This window comes from Bubalus kerabau, chromosome 11, assembly GCF_029407905.1.
Source record: "Bubalus kerabau isolate K-KA32 ecotype Philippines breed swamp buffalo chromosome 11, PCC_UOA_SB_1v2, whole genome shotgun sequence".
NCBI classification, from domain to species: domain Eukaryota; kingdom Metazoa; phylum Chordata; class Mammalia; order Artiodactyla; family Bovidae; genus Bubalus; species Bubalus kerabau.
Genome location: NC_073634.1, coordinates 28,181,163 through 28,198,172, shown reverse-complemented (window position 1 = coordinate 28,198,172; position 17,010 = coordinate 28,181,163). Strand labels below are relative to the sequence as shown.

The 17,010-nt window shown below is 48.2% G+C and overlaps 2 long non-coding RNA genes across 9 annotated transcripts; one reads left to right on the top strand and one right to left on the bottom strand.

Moving 5' to 3' along the window:
- Positions 1–941: 941 nt before the first annotated feature.
- LOC129622977 (uncharacterized) lies at positions 942–10,183 on the bottom strand. Of its 8 annotated transcripts, none has more exons than XR_008700226.1 (6): positions 9,876–10,182; positions 8,762–8,843; positions 7,153–7,258; positions 6,763–6,887; positions 5,267–5,372; positions 942–1,729 (listed from the first exon to the last, which is right to left on the bottom strand). It is a non-coding gene; the product is annotated as an uncharacterized LOC129622977 (long non-coding RNA). The 8 variants fall into 8 exon arrangements; XR_008700227.1 differs by lacking the exon at positions 942–1,729 and adding an exon at positions 3,109–3,373 and having other exon boundaries at positions 9,876–10,183; XR_008700225.1 differs by lacking the exon at positions 942–1,729 and adding an exon at positions 3,382–4,600 and having other exon boundaries at positions 9,876–10,181.
- On the top strand, positions 8,248–9,238 carry LOC129622978 (uncharacterized). The gene is made up of 2 exons (XR_008700229.1): positions 8,248–8,415; positions 9,064–9,238. It is a non-coding gene; the product is annotated as an uncharacterized LOC129622978 (long non-coding RNA).
- Positions 10,184–17,010: the final 6,827 nt, after the last annotated feature.

Below are 17,010 nucleotides of genomic sequence, written 5' to 3'. Positions count from 1 at the left end.
TGCCAAGAGCATGGATCCTCCAATCACCTCATAGAAGGCCTCCTGCTTGGCCAGGAACACCCCTGTTCAATGGTTATGAGGGAGAATTAAAGTCTATCATGCTCAGCTATTGACATTCGGGGATTCCCTTGTGGCTCAGCTGGTAAAGAATCCGCCTACAATGCAGGAGACCTGGGTTTGATCCCTGGAGAAGGGAACAGCTACCCACTCCCATATTCTGGCCTGGAGAACTCCATGGACTCTACAGTCTATGGGGTTGCAAAGAGTCAGACATGACTGAGTGACTTTCACTTTTCGTCAACAAACATTATCCTAATTCAGTTGCCTTAGAGGAGCAAAACTGCAAGGAAAAAATGAGCTTGACACCCCAGATATGTCTACCTCAACCCCATTTAGGAGTAGGAACGTGACTTGAGCCCATCCCGTTAGTCACGTCCATCAGTTCGGCTCCAGTGGAAGGAGATGCTTTGAGCTAAACAACTAAGGGCAGAACTTCCCAGTACTCATTCATCTCCTGGCTCCCTGTCATCAATCTGGCCTCTTTCCACCCCTGCCAGTCCCAGGCCCTCCAATCTGGCCTCCTGACTGGACCCTCCCTGGATTCCGGCCTCTGGTGTTGTGTCCTGGCTCCTACAAGGTCCATGCACTCACCTTGGAGTCTCTCCAAGATCACAGTTTCTACACTTACTTGGTGCCCCTTCCTTCTTTGGAGGCTGCTGGGAAAGTCCAGAGGCTGGGTCAGGCCCAGAGGCTATAGCAAGCTCCTGATATAACGAAGGCCTCTTCCCTAAGGGCTTTCTGTTCCTTGTCCTAACCAGTCTTTACAACAAGCCTGTGAGGTAGATAGACCCCAAGCCCACCATTCTGATTCTGCACTAGGGTGTTATTATTCCCATTTTACATATGATAAAACCAAGGCATGACATGGTAAGTCACTCATTCAAGAGCACACGTAAACAGTAGAACTAGGGTTAGAATCCAGGTCATGTAGACTCTGGAACCCACATTCTGACTTCACCAAAGGCCAAACCCAGCCCCTTGCGTTGGTGGTGTGAGGTGGCCCTGGGACATCCTGCAAAATCTTCCTGGAAAAAGTGGCATTTGGGGACAAGTTACACAAGCTCACTGAGCCTGGTTTTCCTTCCAAGGTTCTGCCAGTTGTTCAGGTGTGTGTGTGTGTGTGTGTGTGTGTGTGTGTGTGTGTGTGTGTGAAATCTACATAGGCTTGGACATGGAGTTACAACAAGGAAGCGCTTTAGAGTAGTGCTGGCCAATAGAAATAGACTTGTGTGACACAAGTCACAGGTGCAAGCCACAGATATCATTTCAAAATCTCTAGTTGCTATGTTAGAAAAGGAAAAAGAAACAAGAAATTAACTTTAATAAATTACTTTATCTGCTGTAGAAGTAATGTTGTCTCTTCAATATGTAATTGATGTGGAAAATAATGAATGAGCACTCTTCTGTGCCAAGCCTTCCAAGTCCAGTGTGTATCTCCATGATTAACACCCCTCCGCTCAGTCTAGCTGCATCTCAAGCAGTCTAGGGCTGCAGGTGGTTGGTGGCCGCCATCTTGGACAGAACAGCTCTGAAGAAGGGCTGGGCTTGGGACGTCGAGCGACCCTGGGAATGAGGCTCTAGAATATGGTGGGTCTCCCAGACCCTGAAGGGCACACATGCTTAGGCCCGGCTTAGCAGAGAGCAGCAAGAAGCCACAAGGCAGTAACTCCTGCATAAACACAAACCGCTGCGTGTTAGGATTCAGGGATAGCAGCGGATGGTTTTCATTTGCTGCAAAGTCGGCATGTGTTTGTACTTTCCTATTTACAGTAGGTCCTCTACGGAGGCTTGTAAACAACTCCAGGAGCCCAGAGCTCCATGCAGCAGTTCTGTGTTCTCTGATGACCCCCGGCCCCCAGGTTACAAGCAAGCGCAGATTAAATCCCGAGTGTTTTCATGATCGAGGAGCCCGGCCTCTGAAATGTGACAAGGCAGAAATCTGAGCAAAAAGCCAGGTCAGGAAATCGTTGCCAGCTGTGGTATGTGTGATCCTGGGAGGGGACCCCAAAAGGAAGCCCTGAGTCCTGCCCTGTGTCATCTGGGGTCCGTGTCTAGCCTTGGAGTTATAGCCCAAGAGAGAAATTTTTCAAAACTTGAGTCCACAGAATGAGTGTGAAATTATCTGCCAGAATCAGAGGCAACCAGGCCTGTGCGCTCATAAGGTTCCCTCACTGACAAGGGCCCATGCCCAGAAGGGCCTCACACTTGGTTTAATGCTCTGCTGTCGCCATCTTGAAATTTTTATTAGTTTTGGAACCAGGGTATTTTCATTTTGCACTGGGCCCACAAATTGTGGAGCTGGTCCTGAATGGAGGCCACTGCAGGAAACAAGAAGCCCCTTCTGCCGAGGTCCCCTGCTGGGGAGGGGCTCAGCATTCTCGTGACCTTTCCAGGAACCAGTCCCCTGGTCCAGCCCCTTCAACTGTGCATGGGGAGACCATCTGGAGGAAGGGCAGAGCCGGCCTGACAAGGGCTGCCTGAGACCGCCCTGGAGAACAGCACCAGGATGTTGTGTATTTTCCAAAGTTCGATTCACAATGGTCTCTTTTCATTTAAAGAAAATACCGCAACCATTTCCTAGCAAAGGTTAAGTCTTTACACTTAAAAAAAAAAAAAAAAAAATGTTTTTTAACCTGCCAAGGAATGTGCTTTTTTAAGCTTGTTTCCTGCTCTTCCTGAAGTTAAGGTTCCCTCCCCCTGCTCACAGGGAGAGCTCTGGGGTCCTATGAGAGTGGTGAGCGACTAGATGGTGACTGCTCCCTAAAGCAGGTCAGGGACATGGCAGAGGTGTGGGGAGCTGGTGCTGGGTGGCCATCCCCTGATCTACCAGAGCCAATCAGGACAGGAGCCTTGATGCCTCAAGTCCCTCTTATTGTAGAATCTGTATAATCTGTATTAAAGTCTCCTTTCTCTCTGTGGATATCAATTAGTTTCTCTCTCTCTCTCATTAATTTGACCAGAAGTTTTGCTAATTTTACTGGCCTTTTCAGAAGATCGACTTTGTGGGTTCTTTCTACTTTTTGCTTGTTTTAAATTTCATTAGTTTATGCTCACACCTTCATTATTTCTGTCATCCTACTTTCTTTGGATTCAATTTGTTTTGGGCTTAGTTTTTCTAACTTCTTGAGCTAGATATTTAAACAGTTGATTTTCCACCTTTCTTTTCTAATATAAGCATGTGAAGCTATGACTCTCCTCCTAAGTCTGGCTTTAATTGCACCCTACGTTTTGCAGTGTAGTCTGTTTATTGCCATTCAGTTCAAAATTCTTTATAATTTTTATTGTGATTTCTTCTTTCTGGACCATCAGTTACCTGGAAAAATATTGTTTAATTTGCAAACATGATTTTCAAATTGTTTTTTCTGTTGCTAGTTTTAAGCTTAATTACAACGTAGTCAGTGACTATATTCATTTCAGTTCTTGGAAGCTTGTTGAGATATGTGTTATGGCCTCACGTAGGGTCAATATCACATAGGGCATTTTTGTAAATGTCCCATCTGCACTTGTAAAGACTGTATATTTGAAGTTGTTGGAACCTGTGTTCTATGTACATCAATTAATTCAGGTTTGTTAATGATATTGTTCAAATCTCCTGTATCCATACTGGGCTGGATTTATACACCTCTCACTAAAGGAGTCTTTCACATATATGATTGTGGATTTTCTATTTCTCCTTTTAGTTCCATCATTTTTGCTTTCTTTGCTTTGAGATAATATTATTAGATTCATACACTTTACAATTGTTTTCTGGTTAATTGAACCTTGTATTATTATAAGGGTCACTAACTCTAGCATTTTTTTTTTTTAATTTGCTTAAAATCTATTTCATTTGATGGGGCATCCCTGGTGGCTCAGTGGTAAAGAATCTGCCTGCCAATGCAGGAGACATGGGGTTCAATCCCTGGGTCAGGAAGATCCGCTGGAGAAGGAAATGGCAGCCCATTCCAGTATTCTTGCCTGGGAAACAACACCACCCCAACTTTCTTTGTATATTTTATCATTTTTCTTCCAGTCTTTCTGTATACTTGTATTTGAAACCTTCCCCTTATAAGCAGGATATAGTTGTGCTTTTTTTGTTCTTTGCTCTGACAATAATCATTTTAAATGGAGTACAACAACATTTATTTATTTGGCTGTGTCGGGTCCCAGTTGTGGCACACGGGTTTCTCTAGTTGTGGCACTCAGGCTCAGTAGTCATGGCACATGGGCTTAGCTGCCCTGTGGCATGGGGGATCTTAGTTCCCCGACCAGGGATTGAACCCGTGTCTCTAGCATTGGAAGGTGGATTTCTAGCCACTGGATCACCAGGGAAGTCCCTAAAAGTTTATTCTTTCCTCTTTATTTTGGAAGGATATCTGTGCTTCATAGACTTCCGCTTGGTAGTTATTCTCTTTCGGGGCTTTGAAGATACTACTTTATTGTCTTTGGCTTCCATTGTTTTGTTTGAGAAGCCAGTCATCAGTCTTCTGTGTCTTTTTCTCTCTGCCTGCTTTTAAGATTGTATCTTTGTTGTTTGCACTTCAGCATACAGTCAAGGTCCCTGGAAGGGGTGAGAAGAAATCTGGGAGGTGGGTTGGGAGGCCTGCTTCTCTGACCTTGGACCCTTCATACAAGCCAAAGGAAGCCCTAAGAGAGTCACCATGTACCTGCCGGCCCTAGGATGGTGGTCCCCAGAACTTGGGTCTTCCCCGAGGAGGATCTTGGGTTTGCTCACTTAAAAGCAGGCTAACTCCAGGGTTGTATAGAAGAAGATGGAGAAAAGGAGAGGGTAGGGGAAGGGCAGATGCCTACTGAGTCATTTAAAACCAACCACCATGATGAGATTAGGATCTTGACACCTAAACCCCAAAGCCAATGCACTAGAAATTCAGCCCGAGGGCAGTGATTTTTGCCCCTCAAACAAAATCCCCTTACTACATGATCAGCCTTCCTGGATTCTCGCTGGAAATCCTATACCCAGCCTTTATAACACACATTAGAAGACAAGCCTGTAGCATCTAATTTCACCACATGCTGGGCTTTGGGGTGAGTATGTTGCAGTAACACATGTGGGTATGTATACAGACAGATGATAGTGAATAGCCATATGGTAATTAGTTGAGAAACTATTTTTGTTGTAAAGGAGAGGAAAAGCCCTTGATGTAATCAGAAACTGTGCCTTTGCCATCCTTTCAAAACCCAAGGCTGACAGTAGAATGACACCAACCACAGCAGCGGCAGGAAGAAGGCTCCTGGTACAGCCGGATTCTTTAGCATAACGCACACTCGCTGAGGGTCCCATCCACCACTTTCGGTCTCCAGACAAGCCTCTGCTACAGCAAACAACAAAGAAATAGAGCTATGAAACCATGCCTCCCAGATGGTGCATGCTAGGTCTATCCCTGGGAAATTAGAGAAACTAGGAGTCCCTAGGCTCCCGAAGAGGAAAGGGATCAGCTTGCCTGCAGCACGTACAACCAAAAATGATCTGACACAAAAGGAGCAGAAGAAAGATACTGCCTGAAACCTGGGCCAGAACATGGACTGCAACACTCCTTTCTCAACCCCTCCTTGAGGAGGGATTGGAAACTAATGTCAGACACATACCTTACATTGTCTGCAATTGCTGTGGGTATGGCTACCTGTTTAGAAAACCATGTACATTCCATCCACACTATAGCTTAAGTTTTCTCAACAAACCTCTTTTGCTGCCATTACAAAATTGTAAGTAAAGTCCCCTTTGCCCAGACATGGTTTAGGAGACACAGGTGGGCCCACCTAACCATCTCAGGTGAAGGTCCTGGGTCTGCAATGGGAAGCCATGTCAGCAGCCACCACCTCAGGGCAGAGGGCCAGGCCCTGGCCTACACTCGTCTGGGGTCACCCAGCTGTGCCACACATATGTGGGCTACAGGTTCTGTTTCTCCTCTTAAACCAGGCTTTCCTTGTTTCTAGAAAAAGATAAACACACCCTGAAAACTCAACTGCCGATCATTAAAGGGGAAAAAAGCCCCACAGGATCCTGAACTCCATTTTTGCAAATGGCCAGAAAGATGTCGGTTGAAATCAATAATTATTTCTGGTTTAGAGGGCAGGCCACATTTGTCTGGCTTGTACAGGCCGTTCCAGTGCTCACAGGACGTGATAGCCAGGCCTGGAAGAGCTGGGCTCCTCTCCTCCCTGCTCCGTCTCTCGAGGAAGTTCAGGGTCCCCCACCTCAGAGCACTACCTGCACCAGCCTCTGAACACAAGACAAATGCCTTCCAGTCCTATCCCCCAGCTCTTGCAGGGCAGTGAGGACTCTATAAGGCCCCCAGCCGAGCCCAGACCTCCAGCAACTTCCTCTCCTCTTGGCCCCAAAGAGCAGGAGGGCGCCCAGGGGAAGCAGAAATGAACTGTTGGTTTTTCTGCAACTGCTTTGATTTTTTTGTTTTTCCAAGAAGAAAACATTCAGCCCCGATCCCGGGGGAGGCAGAGAGGACAGAAACTGAAGGCTATTTCTGATCCTCTGCCTTCCCCAAAGGAAGGGTGTGAACAGCATAGAAAGAGTCCAGCCCCGGCTTCCTGGAATGGAGCCCTTGGGCAGCCTCTGCAGTCTGCAACTAGGCTTCAATCACTTTATCTCATTTGGGAGCCTCACAGTAACCCCCCTGGGAGAGTAGAAAAGGGTTGTTATTCCCACTTGATGATTGAGGAAACCAAGGCTCTGGGGAGGTAACTAACCTTCAAGAAAGAGATGAAGTTTGGTCCTGAGACGGGAACTCTGCTTGCAACCCTCTGGCCTTGTCCACCACCTGCAGCTCTCTGGACTTTACTCCTTCTGGATCCCTGTGCCCAGACCCTGCAGGCTAGCATCCCAGAAAAGACCTCACTTAGAGGGAAAGGAATGACTAATTCCCTGTCCCAGCTCTGCCACCATCTGACTGTGTAGCCCTAGATATGTCCCTGAGCCCTCTGGGCCCTAATCTCTGTCTTCATCTGCAAAAATGATGTTAATAATCCTCTCTTTGTCCACCTCAATCACGTGATGGGAGGATCGAATAAGGCACCCTATGTGAAATGGCTTTGCAAACTCTAGCATATTATACCAATAGCTGGGCTGACAAATATTACCTTCATGATAGGAGTGAGCAGAAAGGTTCCTGGCCTTAAATTATCTCCCTGTCCTCCATGGATGGGCAGTCCAGCTTCCGGTGAGTCTTTTTCCTCTTTTATCCACCTAGGAAGGCACACACACCTCTAACCATTATCGATCATGAGTTACTTGGAGTAAGCAAGTTTATCAGCCGCTCAGGGAAAATCTACAACAGAGGGCGTCCAGCGCCTGCCTTGATGAAAACCACAGGATGCATCACACAGAAGATGGTCAACATGGTGTCTCCAGGCCTGGGGAGCTCTTTTTTTTGGTTCTGCACTTGGAGGGTTCCGAGAGAGGGGTGAACTGAGAACAGGAAAGCGCTCTTCTCCTCAACAACCACCCCCCCACCCCCAATTCACACACCCCACACAGGCCTCAGCCTGGGCAGGCAGTGTTCCTGGGATCAGGGCCTCCTCCCTGAGCACCCAACCCCCAATAAGGTCACTCTAGGGGTGCAGAGCAGTTTTTTTTTCCTGGGGGCCCAGTTGGGAGCAAGGAGACCCAGCCCGTCCCCCAGGTGCTCCCATTCCTGGCCTCCATCTGCCTGGGGACGCAAGCCAGGCGCACTCATCCTTGCGCCCGTTCTGGACTGCACCCTTTTCTCCTGCAACTGTCGGGGGTGGCCCAGGCCCACTACAGACAAGAGCAGCGGATGGTGGGGTTGGTCTCCCACTTGAGTCACTCTCCCCTCATTTTTCTGTGCCCCTGTCTCTCCTCCAGGAACCTGTCCTCACTTCCCAAAGTCCCCAGTGCCTTCCTGCAGCCCTGGAGGCTCTAGTGGTCACAAGGGACTCATTATACTGAGCTCTTTTCTGCTTAATGTGGGTGGGACCTTCCCCAAATCAATGCTCAGCCCAAAGGTATAGGGTTCTACCAGTAGGAGGTCAGGCACCTTCAAAGCAGGGTGAGGGTGAAGGGGTGGAAGGAGGCCTTCGCACTCCCCTCACATCTGCTGAGTGTGGCCAGCTGCACCTGCTGTAACATCATGCCGACCCGGTGGCCCCAGCACCTGAGAACTGAACATTCTGCAGCCTATAAATTAACAACACAGGGCTGAGTGAGAATGTGCCAGAAGGGTTGGGGGAGGGGTGTCCCCGCTCCTTTAGACTAGGATGGATGCATGCCACACCTTGTCAGATGACCCCTCCCTAATTCACAGCTCATTCACCCAGAATCATCCACCAGGACCCCGCCAAGCCCCACCCACCTGAAAGAGGAAGAAATAAAAGAAGGCAAGGGTGAGGAAACCATTTTATAGCTCTTTAATAACTGTTTTGCTAGGTTCTGTTTATTCTGTTCAAAGTAGGTTATAAAGATATTCTGTAATTAAGGAAAGAAAAAAACAGCAACAACAGGAAAGTCCTTTTAGAAACAGGTTTGAGGTAAAGAACAGGTTGATCCTAACAGCTTGGGGGTGGGTAGGGTAGGGGGGACATCTCCCGCAGTGAGAGACATCTGTGAATGTGTGTGTGCTCACCAGAGGCAGAGAATGGCAAGGCCAAGGGGATACAGAGCCCTGGGCCTGAGGGCAGCTCTCTGTCCCACACCTTCAGCGCTGTAGCATGAAGACAAAGAGTTACTCACACCAAGGTCAACCAATGGCACACAGCTTTTCTCTCCAGGGATCTGGTCTTCACAAATTCTTCACCCCACAGCTCATCCAGCCCTGCAAAACGGAGCCCAGATCTGTGACCCAAGCTGTTCTCTCAGCCTCTGCAGGAAAACTCTAAAGTCTTTCTGCTCCCATTGCTCTCCCAAAGACACCAAGGCGAGGGGAAGGGACTGTGGTTTTGCTGCTGATAGGAACTCATGCTGATGGAAAAGCAACCTAGTCCTGTGGTAGAGTCTATTCTTATCCTCAACTCCTCTCTCTCCCTTCCTAAAAGAGGATGATACACCCATGCTCATGGCAGCAACTTCCATGGAAGGACCATCCTTCCTCACGCCACTGATATGGCCACCATGTGACTCACCTTGACCAGTGGCACATGAGGGAAGATGACCTGTGCCATGCCCAAGCAGATGCGTTAAGAGCCAAAGTTGGATAAAAAAAGAAAAGAAGATATGTGGGGCAGAGACCAGCCAACCACAGCCACTAACAAGTAATACTAATACAAAGTAAATTGCTGTATTTTAAGACATGGAGATGTGAGGCTGTTTGTTACTGAGGCCTCACACAGCTGACTGATACAAGCCTTGTCCTCCTTTAAATCCTCCAATTGAAATACCTCTGGCCCCCTTGGCTGAAGTCCATGGCCAGAAAATCCTACTCTGCTTTCTTTGTCTCGGGTAGAGTCCTCACCTCACCCATGATTCCCCTAAGGTCTAACTGTGACTCTCATCCAATGCCCAGCATAGGCGCTCAGCTATAGGACACTTTACTCTTGTTGCCACAACCCCTCTTGTAATCCTCCCAATCACACTCTCAGCTAATTTCCAACCTCCTTTGGGCTCACAAGGATATTCCAGAGCCCATCCACCCAGCACAGATGCCAGGGCAGCTGGAGAAAGTTGCCCTCAGGCTCTCCCTCTGCCTAACCACACTGGGCCTCCACATTTAATCTGATGTGGCCACCCACAGCTTGGTACAGGAGGCAGACCTCCTCCAACCCCTCAGGAGGCAGAGTAATGCCCCTCTACCCTGAGTATCCCCTCAGCCAGACCAAGTTCGGCCAGAGTAGAAGAAATCAGAGCACACCTCTCACCCGCTGCCTCACTCTTGCAAAACTTCCTCCATAATCCCTGGGCTTGGAAGGAGTGGCCCTCTACTTCCTCTTTGTCCTCACCTGAGCCTTCCCCACCTGGGGAGAGATAAACTCTGTTATCTGATCCATCAAGCCCAACCTGAATATGCTAAAGGAGGATCTGTTAGCCAGCCTTCTATTTCCACAAAGCCTGGATTTCCACACCATTGTCTCAATAATGAGGTCAAGAAAGCCAGTTTGGGCCCCAAAGATGACCTTCCCTATGGCAGTGTCTGATGGCTCATATTCTGAGGTGAAAGCTGCAGGAAAATATGACTGAAAGAGTAATATTTAAAAGAAATCCATTTTTGTACTGTGTGTTTTTACCAAAAAAAAATTTTTTTTAAGAAATCAGTTCAAACTCAATATATTTTGCCAATTACTTTTCCCCTTTATATCACCTAGACCCATTTGCAGAGGAGATAAGAAGTAAGGTCCATATATCTAAATTCCATTTCTCTTAAATGTTGCTCCTGTTTTCTCCTTCTTTGAGATTCTTCCAACTGTTACTGTCCACATTCTTCTGGGAAGGGCACAGACACTTCACCACCACCTGTCCTGCAGGGTTAGTGCTCAAGAGTGGCCCTAGCCAAATCACATGACTCTCTGGTCCCAACAAAATCCCCGAGAGTTTCCTTGCCACAGACACACAAAACTCAAGAGACCTGACATTTACACTAACATGCTTTGTGTCGTTCAGGCATTGGGTTGGCTGCATAGAACAGAAAACCCAAATTAACAGTGGCTTAAACAAAATAGGACTCATTATTCTCTCAGATAATGAGAAGATCAAAGACTGGAAATTCAGGACAGTGTAGCATCCGCACTGTGGTGTCCAGGTCCCAGGCTCTTTCCAGCTTTCTCCCCTGTGACTAGACTATGACTTCTATATTCCTGATCACAAAGTGGTTGCTGGAGTCACCACCATTACCCCTACCCTCCAGGCAAGAGGGAGGGTCAAGAACTCTTTAAGGAGCCCCTTTCCCGTTTACCTATATGTTGCTTCTATCTCATTGTTCAACACTGCTTATGTGGCTACCCCTAGCGTCAAAAGAGGCTGGAAAATGTAGTATTTTAGTTGGGCTAATTGCCAACTCCCCAAAGAGTCCAGATGCTATATAATAAGGAAGAAAAGAAAAGGGTAGAGTCCGTCAGGAACTAGCAGCCTCTGTCACTCATTTCTAATGCCAATGTTCCATTGAGAGGTTCTGAGGCTAGGGTATCATTTGTGTCTCCTTCCTGCCCCCTCAGATGATAAACCTCTTTGCAAACAGAGACAAATGTTTTTCTTTTTTAGGACTGTCTCTTCCCCCACTCCAACTTTGCAGTCCTATTGTCCAGCTCAATAAATGCAAATTAAAAAAAAAAAAAAGATTCACTATGAACCCTATGTGCCTTGCGGCATTTCCCATTACTCACTTGAGTCACCATTCTTTTGTCATTTCACATTTCCTAGGTGTATGGAGTAACCCCTGAACTCAGTTGTAGACTCCTAAGAGTCTGGAAGTGCCCAGTCCATTGACCTTCAAGCTAAGAGTGATTTCAAGAACTGTGCAACTACAGGGCCTGGGTTTAGTGGTTATCTGTAACCCCAGCAATTGTAATTCGATCTCTTTGCCATGCGTTAGAGGTTACACAAGCTCCTTCAGCCTCATCATTGCATAGGTCTTTTAAGTGAGTCGGATTGTTATAATTATGCTTTCTTTACAGATGATGAAACGGAGGCTAAGTGAAGGTACATGACATGCCCAAGGGCATGCAGTGGGTATTTAGTCTAGAACTTAAGTGGAGGGCTTTTGACTTCAAGTCTGGAACTTTTCCATCAAACTTTAGGCCTAATTCCCTCATTTTCAAAATGAAGAAAATAATTTTGGTGATTCCTCATGTACTCCTGTCCAACAGAAATAAAATATGAGCCACGTATGTAATTGTACACTTTCTAGTATCTTTTAAAAGTAAAAAGAAATGAGGGAATTAATTTGAACAATTAAATTTTTATTTAATCCAAAATATTACAATTTCATTATGAAATCATGACAAAGATTATTAACTAGGTATTTTACATTCCTTTTTTTTGGTACATTCACTTTTTTAGTCTTTGAAATTCAATGTGTTTATTACACTATCAGCACATCTGAGTTCAGACTAACATTTCAGGTGCTCAAAAGTCACACATGTTATTCAACAGTTCAACTCTAATGTTTGAAGGGTAAATTTAAATTTAAGCTCTGAAATTTCATATCTCATTACCAATAATTTTAGAAATTATCTAAAAATAATTATTTTCTATGCATTCTTGCAATAAAGAACTGTGTCTCCAGCAACCTTGTTAGGGGTTGGTGGGGAGAAGGCGCTGCTTAAATTCATTACAAAGCACTACTGCCATCTGGTGTCAGTTTACTGAATCACAAGCAAATTCCTAAATGCTTTTCAAAGCATGGTCTACATACTGAATCTGATTTACCATGGAAGCCTCTTAAAAATGCACTTTGCTGGACCCCACTGACTCAGAATCTCCAGGACAGATCCCAAACGCCACATGCACACTGAAACTTGAGGATCGTTGATCTAAAGAACATGCCTACTTAATGCAACCACAGAAAATTCAGTGGCAACAAAAGTCAGAGGAGAGACTTGTTTTTCCATGCTGCTGCCCTTATATTTTGAAGACCACTGCTTTCTCTTTGTAGTCTGCTGGATTCTAAGGAGTTGAGTTGTTTCTAAATAGAAAAACAACACCCCACTCACCCAACACACACTCAAAGTTAATAAGAATCCATAATCTAATCACTTTAAAAAGACTTAAAGAAAGAAGTTTATACAACACCCCCTCTTTCATGCAACCCATATATAGATACATAGCTCAAGTCTGCGCACGAGCTAGCCCCTGCCTTTCCTCTTACCCATGCTCCCCTCACATCCTGTGATGCAGCTCAAGATCCTCTCCTCCTTCAGACTTTGCAAATGCTGTTTCCTCATCTGGAACAGCAGTTCCCATCCCCAACCCCCCACCCCCCACCCCCACTGCCCCCATCTCAATGACAACTCAGCCCTCCGATTCAGCCTGGGTGGACATCACCTACTGAGGAGCCCCCCGGGCTAGATAACCCCCACTTTTCCTCCTAGAGTTTCCTGCAGTTATTGTCTGCTATGTCTGACTTCCCCACAGGACTGTTAGTTGTTAGAGGATGAGGATGTGTCTCTTTTCTCTGTTTCTCCACAACTAGGAAAAAAAAACCTGCCACAAAGCAACATCTAAAACGATTTGCTGAGTAAATAGATGTTTTCTAAGGCAACAAGTAGTTAGTCTGATGTTTAAGACAATAACTGTGGTGCTAATGGGGCTTCCCAGGTGGCGCCAGTGGTAAAGAACCCACCTGCCAATGCAGGCGATGTAAGAGGAGATCCAGGGCTCAGGAAGACCCCCTGCAGAGGGCACGGCAGCCCATTCCTTGCCTGCAGAATCCCATGGACAGAGGAGCCTGGCAGGCTATCGTCCATAGGGTTGCAAGGAGTCAGACACGGCTAAAGCAACTTGGCACACACACAATGTGTCAGAAGAGACTAAGGTGGGCCTCCCTCAGTAACTGTATTTCACAGGCGCCTCCTGAAGGCATCATGTGATCAGCAATCATGGTGGAACTTGGGGCCTACAACTAACCGAGCAGGAGCCTGGGAGGGGGGCATGGACGCCCAGGAGTCAGTGAGGCAGGGAGGGGCATGGGGGGGAGGCAGGAACAGAGCAACCTGGGAATGTCCTCATCGCCTCCCAGGGAGGGAGCCATTTCCCCAGAGGACAGAGGCCTGTCACATCTCGCCCAGCTAATCTGACAGAAGCCAGCTGCAGCACTGGCCGGGCCTGCCCCCGGGAAGGCGTGCTCGGGCTGGGAACCACATGCCGTTGTTCTGCCCCCAGGGACAGGGGCACCGAAGGAGGGTAATTGACTTGTCTCCCAAATTTATTTATTAATTCCTAGCTGCACCATTTGATGTGGTTTCCAAGAGGCACGCGGTTGCAATCTGCCCCTCCCTCCGCCTCCCCCCACCCCACCTCCCCCACCTCCCCTTGAGCCTTAACTACATATCATCCCCCAGGGAGGCGGGTGGGGCTCAAAGCCAGCCCCACAGGGAAGACTGCATGCAGGAAGGGGCTGGAAAGGGTGCTCACCATGGAGGGGGCTCACAGCCCCCAGCTCAGGCTTCTGAGTCAGTTCAAGAAGCCAGCGGGACAGCATGCTCAGGAGGCCTGGGTGGGATGAGCCAGGGTATACATGGGGACAAGTCTCACTTTTCTGCTTCAAATTCCCAGCTACAAAAAGAAGGAAACGGTGACTGCTGATGGCCCTTCACAAAGCTGTGTGACAAAATCGAATGTGACAAAAACAGCAAAGTGCTGTTGCAAGTGAAGGGCACCCAGAACCAGCAGAAACTCAGACATGGTGGTGTTCACGTGGGCAGAGGTGTGGTTCTCCGAGACCCGGGTCTACACCACTGAGGTGTCCTGCCTTATGCTTTCTCCATTTCCCATGTTTCCTACAATTAGCATATGAGTTCTATAATCGGGGAAACACCAGAATAAACAAGAGCTGTTGAGCTTGTGGACCAGAGAGGTCACACGTGCCTAAACTTGCTTCCTGCAGGAGGCAGGCCCTTGTGGCTAAGCCCAACAAGGAGGGTGGTTACAGTGTGGAAGGACAAAGGGGGTCCTCCCCCCACCTCTGCTGAGCCAGGAAGGAGCTCCCACGTGGAGGGGAAGGGTGGAGACTTCAGGGTAAGGTTGCTTTCTTTGGTGAATGTAGCCACAGACCCCAGCCAGAGGGCATGGGAGTCAGGCCCCCACAATTCCCCACTACTGACCCACTTTCAGCCTTTGTAGGATCATCACATGCGACCTCTATGTAGCTAGTGTGCTGGGGGCTGGGTGGCTCTCAGTTCCCTGACCCTCTCCAAGGAGAGACTCCATCCCCTTCCAAGATGGAGAAGGGACTAACAGCCCAAGACGAGGGAGCTGACTGCAGAGGTCAGGCACCCTTGACGCTCTTCACAGCCCTAGGACCCTGGCATTGTGTGTGTGTGTGTGTGTGTGTGTGTGTGTGTGCAGCCCAAGTAGGGTTATGGGCTGAGGATGCAGGCTGGGTCCAGCATACCCTTGTCCCAAGGTGGCAGGAATGGCTTCTCCAGAGCACACATTCCCATCTGAGGCCCCAAGCCAGCTGCCCTGGCCCTCTACCACAGCCTGTGACTCCTCCGCTCACTCTCGTCGACCCTCTGGAAAAGGAGAAATGTTCAGAGGTCTCAAATCGGGCAGCAAGCCAGGGGCCTGGCAGTCCTCAAACTGACAAGACGTAGATGCGCACGCCAAGGTGCCTGCCCTTGGTAATTCCAGGAGAACAGGCCCAAACCCTGTCATTCACACTTGCCCTACCCTGCTTCACCTCTCAGCACTGGCTTCTGCCGAACAGTTCAGCGGGCAAAGAGCATCCTGCCCCCACGTTCTCAGCCCCACCACTTTTACATGGATAGGCTCAAACCCTGGAATCCACCCCTTTCCTTCACTCCCCTGCCAAAAACCCACTTGCACAACCCAAGTGTGTGCGGAGCAAACCCCACTGAAGGTGGGGTGATGGAGGGCTTAATGATCCCCTGTGGCTCTGTAAACGCCTCCCTGCTTTTTACATTTCCCAGTCTTATCCCCTCAAACCTGCCTGCCTTTATAGAAATGAATTCTTTTCACTTTGTTTCACAGATGATTTTTCCCCCTCCATCCCAACTCTGTTCCCTGCTAATCTTTCCACTACAAAGACCCACCGTCCTGCTCAGTGAAACCCTGGGCTGGGTCCCCTCCCTGAGGCCCTGCTCCTCAGCACCATGGAAACATTAGCAGAAACTCTGAATCTGTCATCTTTCTCTCCCTTCGTCCCTTACCTCTTCACATACATCCAGACTTCACAAGCTACTCCTGGAAAGGAAGAGGTCAACTTTCAAACCTAGTACATTCCAGGGCCCAGACCACGGAATCCTGTCTCCTTCCCTTCACCTCAGGTGCCAGATTTTAGGGACACAAAAATACTCAGTAGGCAAGACAACTCATATTTTAATGCAATACTTTTTATTTATTTATTTGGCTGAACTGGGTCATAGTTGTGGCATGTGGGAGCTAGCTCCCTGGCCAGGGATCAAACACAGGCCCCCGGATTGGGAACTCAGAGTCTTAGCCTCTGGACCACCAGGGAAGTCCCTTAATACAACACTTCTAAAAACTAAAACCAATGCAAACTATCCATGATGGATGAATGAAATACCAGATTTTTCAGTAAAGACAGACTCTGCATTACTAATTTTTCCTTTTGCTTCAGACCGCAACACGACAGAGCCCAGCATTGCATAGACTCTACGTCAGGATTAGACCATCACAGCCAGGAAGGAGCTCCTCAGTGTGCCAAGAGGATGATGGAGCAGGCAGCTCAGAGTGGATTTAAGGAGACTCTACAACCAGCCAGATGAGGCTTTGCAGAGGCCCGAGCTGTCTATATAGCGGCACCCATGAAGCCCCAAAGGAGCTGGAACCTGGAAAAGCTAACTGGCCAGATGAGGGCTATACACTTCAGCTCCCTGGGGAGGGAGAGGCAGAGGGGCAAGGGATCAGAAATGAGGCCGAAGAAGGGGACAGGGAAAGAGAGAAGCAGGAAGCATGGTGGGCAGCCTCCTCTCCTCCCCACAGCACCTCCGGCCTGCTCAGACCTGCCTGCATAACTCGGGCAGGGCTGGGCCTGATAAGACACTAACTGCTCCTGTCAAACACCAATGCCACCTCCATCTCCCCCAGGGCCACCAGGATACCTCCAGGAATGAACACCTGGCTCCAGAGACCCCTTTACAGATGGGTGGGCACCAAAGGCTGGGCAGGCCAGGGGCCCAGGGGAGCCTGACCTAGGAGCCTCAGAGTCTGGCCCACATGGTAGGCCAGGGCCCAGGAGTCTAGGACCCTGAGGCTCCTACACACACAGGGATCCCATCACCGCATCTTCAAGAAAGGTTCACTTTCCCATCTTGGAAAAATTCAAACCAGCTCACAACTCTGCCTCTTGA